The sequence below is a fragment of the Petaurus breviceps genome, unplaced genomic scaffold (genome assembly GCF_028583685.1).
Source record: "Petaurus breviceps papuanus isolate PSGF00001 unplaced genomic scaffold, PetGlider_PUasm1.0 90681, whole genome shotgun sequence".
Lineage (NCBI taxonomy): Eukaryota > Metazoa > Chordata > Mammalia > Diprotodontia > Petauridae > Petaurus > Petaurus breviceps.
This window is the reverse complement of record NW_027187307.1, coordinates 7,047,517-7,057,381: the sequence shown is the minus strand read 5'-3', so window position 1 is coordinate 7,057,381 and position 9,865 is coordinate 7,047,517. Positions and strand designations below refer to the sequence as shown.

At 42.9% G+C, this 9,865-nt stretch overlaps 1 pseudogene; it reads right to left on the bottom strand.

Annotated features, from left to right (window-relative positions):
* Positions 1-7,677: 7,677 nt before the first annotated feature.
* On the bottom strand, positions 7,678-9,336 carry LOC138143896 (DDB1- and CUL4-associated factor 7 pseudogene; annotated as a pseudogene).
* Between the last annotated feature and the right edge of the window lie 529 nt (positions 9,337-9,865).

Below are 9,865 nucleotides of genomic sequence, written 5' to 3'. Positions count from 1 at the left end.
AGAACATGTAGGAATATAATGAAAAAAGGAGGCACACAGGGAGAATAACATTTCCAGCGTTCAACCCACATGCAACAAAACTACTGTGCACTGGTTATTAAAATAATCAGTGGAAAATAATAGACAAAGAAGAGTAACAAATACCTAATCTCAATAATTTAGTATTTGGTAAAACCCTAAAACATAAATAAATTAGAGAAAAAAATATTTTTTTTAACAACAATTGTTAGGAAAACTGGGGGAAAAAACCGCATTGTGGCAGGAATTAGATTTAAACCATCTTACAAACATCTTACACATTTTATCTTTAAACATTTAAATATTTAAATATGTACTTATATATTTATATTATAAATAAACAAATATATATATATTTTAAATACTTAAACACATACAAATATATAAAATGTTTAAATCTTATACATATTATATTTAAACATTTAAAGATCTTATACATTTATCAGAATAAACATAAAATGGGTATGTGACCTAATTATTAAAGGTTGTGAAACACACATACACACACATACAATTAAATGGGGACCAGACCAGGAAACTTTCATAGCAATACATAGGAGGCAAATTCATAAACAAATAAGAGATAAAAGAAATAAAATTGATTATTTCAATTACATGAAATTCAAAAGCTTTTGCATGAACAAAATCAATGCAACTAAGAAGGGAAGTGGTTTACTAGGAAAAATCTTTGATAAGATTATCTCTGATAAGGGACTGATGTTCCAGACGCACAGATAATTGGGATAAACAAGTTTGCCCAAAGGCAATGACTCCAGTAGAAAGGTGATCAAATGATATGACAAAAATTTTCATTAACAATCACATGAAAGAGTGCTCCATTAATAAGTCAGAGAAGTAGATCAATGGGACAGACTAGAAAAAGGAGAATCAAAACAACAATGGGAGTCAAGAATACAGTATTTATGGAAGCATACATTACTTAAGAATTATCTATATGATAAGTTTTAGAACTTGTGGGAAAACTGGAAAGTAGTCTGATAGAAATTATAATTATAGCAACATATTATATCTAATGCTACAATAAATTCAAAATGAAAACATGATTTTAACATTAAAATTAATCACAACATAAAATTAGAAGAGAAATATTTTTCACAATTATTGGTAGGAAGGAAATAAGTATTTATTAAATACAGACTACATGCCAGGCACTGCGCAAAGTACTTTACAGATATCTCACTTTGGGGCAGCTAGGTGGCACAGTGAATAGAGCACCGGCCCTGGAGTCAGGAGGACCTAAGTTCAAATCTGGCCTCAGACACTTAACACTTACTCGTCTGTATAACCTTGGGCAAGTCACTTAACCCCAACAGCCCTCCAAAAAAAAAAGAAAGAAATATCTCACTTAATCCTTCAAACAATCCTGGGAGGTAGGTGCTATTATTATCTCCATTTATAGATGAGGAAATTGAGGCAGACAGAGATTGTGACTTGGCCAGAATTACACCACTAGTAAGTATCTGAGGCTAGGTTTGAATTTAAGTCTTCCTGACTCCAGGCCTGGCACTTTATCCACTGCAAGAATAAAGGTAATAGATATAGTATTTTTTTCTGCTTTTTTTTGGAGGTGGGGGGAAGGGCAGGGCAATTGGGGTTAAGTGATTTGCCCAAGGTTACATGGCTAGTTTTGTGTTAAGTGTCTGAGGCTGGATTTGAACTCAGGTCCTCCTGACTCCAGGGCCTGTGCTCTATTCACTGCCCCACCTAGCCACTCCAAGAGAGATATTCTTAACCAAACAAGGGATAGAGGCAATTGCAAAAGATAAAACTGGTAACTTTGATTCCATGAAAATGTTCTACAGAAACAAAATTTGTACATCTACTATAGGAAAGAAAGAGGTCAAATTGGGGGAAACATCTTTGTATCAGATTTTTCAGATAGGGTTTGGTGTGTGTGTATATATGCATATGTACATATATGTGTATATGCATACATATGTAAGTGTGTATGTATATCATACGTGCATGTAAATATATGTGTGTATCTATACACATGTGTGCATATACACATGTGTATATACATATGCGTGTGCGTGTGTATAATATGCATGTGTATATGTATGTACATGTGTGTATCATATAAATATATATTTGATGTGTGTTTCTGTTATTATTTGTGATTTGAAGCATTCTTTCATATGACTAAAAGAAATACAAACTATCAATAAAGACTGTTCACAACTTTTGACCACTTAGCTCTGAGAATGGCTTGTGACTACACATACACACAAACATTCACATGTATATAGAAAGATAGATAGGCATCTGTGTATATGTACTTATATCACATATATGTGGTATGTATATGTATGTGTGCATCCAAGTCATTCTCAATAGATAAGTAGCCAAAGGATATGACTAGGCCTCAAAAGGATTGCAAACTATTAATAATTACATGAAAGAATTTTCCAAATCATTATTAATAAGAGAAATGAACACCAAAACAAAACTTTTCTCACCTCAAAGCCAGAAAATTGGGAAAGCTTAAAAATGGTGGGGTTAGTCCATATTGGAGGGGTGTGTGGGAAGACAGGCACACCAGCACATTGCTGGTGAAGCTTTGAATCATTAGAATCATTTTGGAAATCAGTTTGGAATTACAAAAATAAAATCGACTAAAATGTCCATAACCTTTGCCTTATTGCAGTAGTAGGCTTATGACCTAAAGAGGTCACTGATAAGAAGAAAGTCCTCACGTAGATTAACATATTAATAGTAGCACTTTTTTGGTGCCAAAGAATTAGAAACAAAATGAATGCCCATCGATTAGGGAATTGCTAAACAAATTGTGGTATATGAATGTAATGGAATATTACCATGTTATAGGAAATGGTGAATATGAGGCATACAGAGAAGCATGGAAAGGTTTATTTACATGACCTGGTACAGAGTGAAGTAGGTAGAGTTAAGAAAACAATACACATAATGACTACAATAATGTAAACAGAAAGAAAAACCACACACACAAAACCAAAAGTGATGGGAGGAGGCATCCCCAGTCCCCTACTTTCCAGGAATAGGAGGTCAACAGGCATGGAACCTTGCAAATATTTTCATATTTTTTCATACCTGATCTTTCTCTCTTATCTTTTTCTTCCTTTAAGAGATATTCTTCATTATATAGAACGACTCTCCAGGTGGGAGGCAGAAAGAGATACTGGGAGGAAATGTCATGATGTAAAAACCATAAGATTATCGAGAACCATTTACTTTTAAATTAGATTTTTAAAAGGTGATTGGCAAGGTAGGAAAGGATTAGGTTATCAAGGATTTTAAAAGACAGAGTATTTTATATTTCTTCTAGAAGGCAATAAGCAGTCATTGGAGTTTATTGAATAGGAGGATGATGTGGTCAGACCTGGGTTTCAGGAAGATCAATTTGACAGCCAAGTGGACCAGAATGTGGAGAGACTTGGGGCAAGAAGACCAACCAGCAGGCTATTGCAATGGTCTGGGATAAGATAATCAGGGCCTACACCAGAGTGGCAGCATCAGAGGAGAGAAGGGAATGTTATGAAAGACTTGAAAGATTTTAGGAGAGGAGAAAGAAAAGGATGTGGTAACAGATTTAAATAACAGGGGTAAAACAGAGTGGGATGTTGAGGATGGCACCAGTGACAGTGAAAACGATGAGCTAAGACTGTTTACATTTTCAAAATAGTCAAGGATTAGGGCATGATGTAGGCACAGAAAGGACTGGTACAAAATAACACATGTGAGTGCCTTCAGGAAGTGCCAGGGAATTGCTAAATGAGTGCCATGCAAGCCTAACAGCAAAAAGAGGACTGGACTTGCAGACAGAAAGACCTATGTTATGGTCAGATCCCCTTTCTAAATATGTATTCTCTCTGTGAGGCCCTAGGCAAGTCACTGAGCTCCTCTGAGTCTCAGTTTCTGTATTTGTAAAATAGGGATAAGACTGCAACTACTTATTTTGTAGTCCTAAAGCTCAAATGAAATATTATACGCAAAGGGATTTGCAAATTTTACAATGCTATATTTGCATCAGACATTATTAGTATTAGAAGGCCTAATGAAGGCTTAGTGGAAGAGGTAGCATTTATGCTGGTCCTTAAGGAACGCCATGTCCAAATTCCATCAGAAGGGAGGAGGGAGCTGATATTACTCAATTCTTCTGCTCCCTGTAAAGACTGTGGGTTGGGTTTTGTTTTCCTGTTTTTTGTAGGTATTTTAAAAAAGAGAGGCATTCTGGTCTTTCATATCTAACCCTAAATTCACACCTTACACTTTGTCTATGAAAAAGCCAGGGAGGAAGTGTTCTTTCTAGGGACAGGAACAAGCCTACTTAACAAATCAGTGTAACTCAGCTATGCTCCCCTAAGCTTTCAGATAGGTCCTCAGATGAATCCCCAAATCTGAAGATGTACCCCAGAGTCAATGCTGTAGGGCTGGCCTTAGCTCAGACTGTTATGCCAGGCAGAAAATGCCTTGGCACATCTCTTTCAGGGGCACCCCTCTCCTGGGTACCCAGAGCCCCCCTGTAGCCCCCACTTCAGGGCCTCACTGGCCCTGGACAGTGGTCCAAGGCTCTGAAATCCCTTCCTCACAATTTTCTAGAATCATGCTCCTTTTCCTCAAGTACTAGGTTTATAATGGGTGAGTAGAGAGAGACGGGATAATGGAATACACCAAGTCCCTGCTAATGTGTTAAGTCTCCCAAGTAACAATGGCCAGTTTTGCTTAGGAGGGCCTCCAGCTTTGCATTAACATCAATTCTGCAGGCTAATTAAGGTGATTCAACCTTCCCAAGAAAAATGCCTTGTCGCCCAAAGCAAATGCTGCAGTGCCTTTTGGGGGAGATTGATGAGAATGGGAGGGGGGTGCGTGAGGGGGAGGGACTGTCTTGACAGTAGTTAAGATTGGCCAAAGAACTCCAAGAAAATTAACCATGGTTTAAAATGTCACTTTCTAGGCCAGAGAAAGAGGAAGAGTTTGTGATCAGGGGATTGTAATCAGGGAGGAGCAGAGGAAAACAGGAAGAAGAAGTGGGATAATTTGACAAGTAACAGAATTCAACTTTCGCGTCAACATCAATTAATATTTATTTAGCACATCCTGGGAACATAGCAGTGTTCAGGGTGCTCAGAAATGATATACGGCATGGCCCTGTAAAACATCATTAGTGGAAACTATTTTTGGCTATTTGTTTAAATTCATTTTTGCAAGAACAAGAAACTAGATGGGCTAGTAATTTGGACTCATTACAGCTGACTCCTGGGGTAACTTGTGCTGAAGGACAGAAAAGAAGGCACATAGGGAATGTTATTTTCTATTATTCCGATAATTACAATATACACAGGTGGGAACAAACACTGTTATTTACAAGCTTTTGATTCTCCAACTCCAGCAATCTTTGTATACCCATGAGAAATAAGTGTCTGTCAGAAAGGAAGTCTGGGATCTAGCAAAAGCCTTGCTTTTTACCTCACTGGGCCATCGGTGGCATCAATGCAAAGACTGTGCAGTTTGGAGGCAGAGGGTCTGGGCTCCCATGAAATCTTCACCCCTTTTGGCTCTGGGTACTTCCTTCCTTCCTTTCTCCTGGCCTGTTCCTTGACACCATAGTCAGTTTCATGTCCCATTTATACTCTGTGCTTATAGTCAAGTTTTCTGTGATTACAGTGACTGAGTTGGGTGAAGGGACTCATATCCATCCTCCATTACATAAGAATTTGGGATATGTGTATGTATGTATTCATATATTTACTCATGCATATTATCTACACATGTGAACATTTAAGCATAGTTCTATGTCTGTGTGTATATTTACATACATGCATGCATAAACTCGTAGGTCAGAAGATATGAATGCTACTCTGATTGGGTCATGAAGGGAACAGCATGTTTGGCCAAGCACCCACGTTAAACACCTCTTGGGGCTTTAAATGGCTGGGTCCTGGATTATTTTCTGAATTTTAGAGTTGGAGACAATTGTAGAGGAGACTCATAGGCCTACAGCAGATGATAGGAAGCAGGCCCCATTGGCCATATCATCTGAGCTACTGGACCAATAGGAAACAAAGCATTTGGGGGGGGGGGACAGAAACATTGTCTAATCACACCAGAAGTTCAGAGAGAAAGTGACCCGAATGAGGAAGCAGTTCCAAGGAAAGTGACCTTTGGCAAATGAGAGTTGGGTTATATAGAGGACTTGACCATGGGAATCCAGTGTGAGAATTCCACAGAGAGAAAGGACTTAAAGGTCAGGCAGTACCAATGGTTGGGAGCTGCCTTTGCCACACACAGATTCTATACAGATGCCTCACTACTATCCTATACTAAACAGGAGCCCACTCTTCCTATGGAAAATATGTATTTGTGGGAGAATGTACCCTAGGTTTAAGAGGGAAATGTTTAGGGCCTATTCTTATTATGTAAACCCAGTAAACTCCTTTGCTGAAAGCTAACTGAGTCTCCCAGCTGAGTGTTCATGGGAAGCCCACTAGTGATGAGTAAGGAGCTGTGAAAGTAGGACTAGTTCCCAGGGCTACTCCTAGATTCGGAGGTAAGCAGCCCGCCTCTAGGGAAAGTGGCCTAGAGAAGGTGCTGAACTGAAATATGTGCTGGCGGTGGCCCTAAGACAATGAAAGCTCCTTGAGAACAGGCATTATTCCATTTTTATCTTTTTGTCTCTAGGGCCTAGCATAGGCCCGACATGTAGAAGGCCCTTCCAATTAAGGTTACTGATTATTGGATTGGCTTTTAGCTGATATATTTCTTATTAAAGGAGTGGAGCATAAAGATTAGAGGAGTTTCCCAGAAATATAAAAGCACAAAAAGAAAAGTAAAAAGAAACAGTGAAAAAATCCTTATCTCTCTCTGGAAGGGGATAGAACACTGGGCCTAGAAGGAGAAAGATCCAAGTTCAAATGTAACCTCAGTCAGATATTTACTACCGTGTTTCCCCGATAATAAGACTCACCTCCCACCTTCTACCCTCACCTTCTCCCCCATGACCTTTATTTTCTAGGACATTTCACCCAGAACCACCACACTTTCCTGCCCCTAGGGCCCCATGTCTTGGCCCCAGATATCCTTGTCAGAGGAGTTGGAAGGAGGCATGAATGCCCCTCCAATCCAAGTCTATCATTGTTTTTCTTTCCATTAGGATACAGACAAGCACTGAAATGAGTTTTCATTCTTAGAGAGGAAACTCCCTCCCTGGGTTTGCAAATGAAAGTGAAATTCATTTCACTTAAACTGAACATTTTTAAAGGTAACAATGTAAAATGTCTTTAAGATTGCATAAGGCAGGAGGACTGTCCTTGTGAAAGTGGACATTTGCTTTAGGAGCTAGGAAAGGAAGTAGGTTAGCTGAATGGGGCAGGGAGCAAGATAGGGACATTAAAGTATAGCCTTAAAACCTGTCTCCCTCAACAGTTTTAAATCCCCACCCCCACTTTATGGACCTTAAAGTCCCCCCTCCTCCCATGGTTTTAAAGCTCCTTCCCCCCACCTTCTAGCCACAATTACCACTCACACCCTAATGCCAATTAACACAATGAAAGTCCCCCCTCCTTCCATGGTTTTAATGCTCCTTCCCCCCCACCTTCTAGCCACAATTACCAATCACACCCTAATGCCAATTAACACAATGAGGGCTGACAAAGAATTGAGCCAAACTTTGTTTAATAATGAACCAGGGGGAAGAGGAAGCAGCTTTTAGTCAGAAGTCCAGCACTGGCAGCACCCCTGGGGTAGTTCTTACATCCTGGGGATTAGTCTGAATCCAGGCCAGGCTAAGAAACTGACTGGCAATGGATCTTGGGAACTTTCTGGCAAAAGTCTGAACAGTCACAACATCTTGGGAATTGTCTGGCAAAAGTGTGAACAGTCACAACATCTTGGGAATTGTCTGGCAAAAGTATGAACAGTCTTAACGTTTCAGGAACATTCTGGGAAGGGCGGATGAACTGTGCTTGCTGAACTGTAAGGAGGGACAGTCTGGTGACAGCTGTGGACTTTTCTCTTTCTTGTTTCTCAGGGTGGGTGTTTGGGGCGGGGCTTGGAACTGGGACTGCTGGCCCAGGCCAGGGCCTTAGACTCGGAGAAGCTCCAGGAAGTTGTTGTAGCAGATGGCGATCCAGTCTGTCTGGTTGGTGGCCCACTGCACGTTGTTGATCTCGCCGTTTGCGGTGTAGGTCTGCATGGGGCCTTCGGCAATATGCCGCGTTAGCTGAATATCCCAGATGAGGGCCTGGTGGTCGTCAGAAGCGGTACAGATGTGGCCTGCCAGGTGCGGCGCCCAGGTGAGGGCATTGACCGAGGCGCTGTGGCTGTTGAGGAGGGCAAAGGGCGAGCCGGGCATGCGCAGATCAATGACGGCCACCTCGGTGGAGTCTATGGCCAGGGCGGCCAGGTGGTTGAGGTCCTGCTTGCTCCAGGCCAGGCGCAGCAGCGGCAGGTGGTGGGCTTCCTGGTACACTATAGAGTTGCGGTCCAGCACGCGCAGGTCGAAGAGCCGCAGACAGCTGTCAGCACCCACCGAGGCAAAGACGTCTCGGCCGCCTCCAAAGGCGATGTCGTAGACCTTCTTGTTGTAGGAGCCCAGGTGTGGGAGCCCGTGCCCTGACACTTGCCCCAGGATCTGGCGGGTCTCCAGAGCCCAGACTGTGCACGTGGCGTCGCTGCTGGACGTGGCCAGTATCTGGGGGTCTGTGCTGTTCCAGTCGAAAGAGGTGAGGGGCGCGCAGACGCCCGTGCCCTCATTGTGGTCGAGGAGGCACTGGAGCTGGGCCTCCGGGGGCGGGCCAAAAGTCCCGCCCCTGGCAGCTGCCCCCTCCGGCATCACCTCAGTGTGACTGGGGCAGCGCCAGACCTGCAGGTAGTCGCCGCTGGTGGCTAGCAGGTCCGGGTAGATGCCCTGAGGGTCAGGTATCCACATGATCTTGGTGACGGGGTAGGGGTGCTGCAAGGTGTGGCTGCACACGAAATTCCCCGTGTTGTACATCCAGTCAGAGGCCAGGCTCACCAGCTGTACCTCGCTCCCATACTGCTCCCCAAAGCTCCCCAGTGCCAGGCGGAAAGGTCGGTCAGGCCGCGCGCTCCAGCTCATGGCGTACAGGGGCCACGGGGCTTCGTACCTGAATATGGTGCGGAACTCATAGTCCTTTCGGGAGAACGGGAGATCCAGCCAGGCCATGGCGGGGTCCTCGATACCCTCACTCTCCGGGAAAGCTGATGTTGGCCTTCGCCACAGAGTCAGGGCTGGCGAGCGAGACTGACAGCCTGGGGCGAAAGGAAATGTGAGCATCCGGGTGACGCCGGAAGGGGCCGGAAGACAGAGTTCAGAGGTCACCGGATACTTCCCCCGCCCCCGCCCAACAGGAAGCACCGGCTCATGCTAGCGAAGACACTGGTTCAAATACGCAAAAACAAACAAATAAAAACATCGCTTTCAGTTCAGTGCTTTCACACGGCAGGGAACCGAGGTCTGTAAAGTGGGGTGTGGTCATCCCCAAGTCTCGCACCCGCAGACGGAGGGGGCAGCGGGAGGTCCTAACCCCCTTTGCCCAGCAAGGGGCTCTTCTTTTCCACTTACTCGCTGTTCCATGAGTGCTAGGACGCCACCTTCTGGCCTTGATCTCTACCGTGTTTCCCCGATAATAAGACACTGTCTTATTTTTTTGGACAGAAAAACACCAGAGGGCTTATTTTCAGGGGAGGGCTTATTTTAATGAACATTGACAGCAATTTTAATAAACAGGTAAATATGAACAAAAAAATGTACCTTTATTCAATAAGCAAATCACTGGAGAAGAACAGGATGATGCGCTCACTGCTGCAGCTCTGATCGGATGCAGCT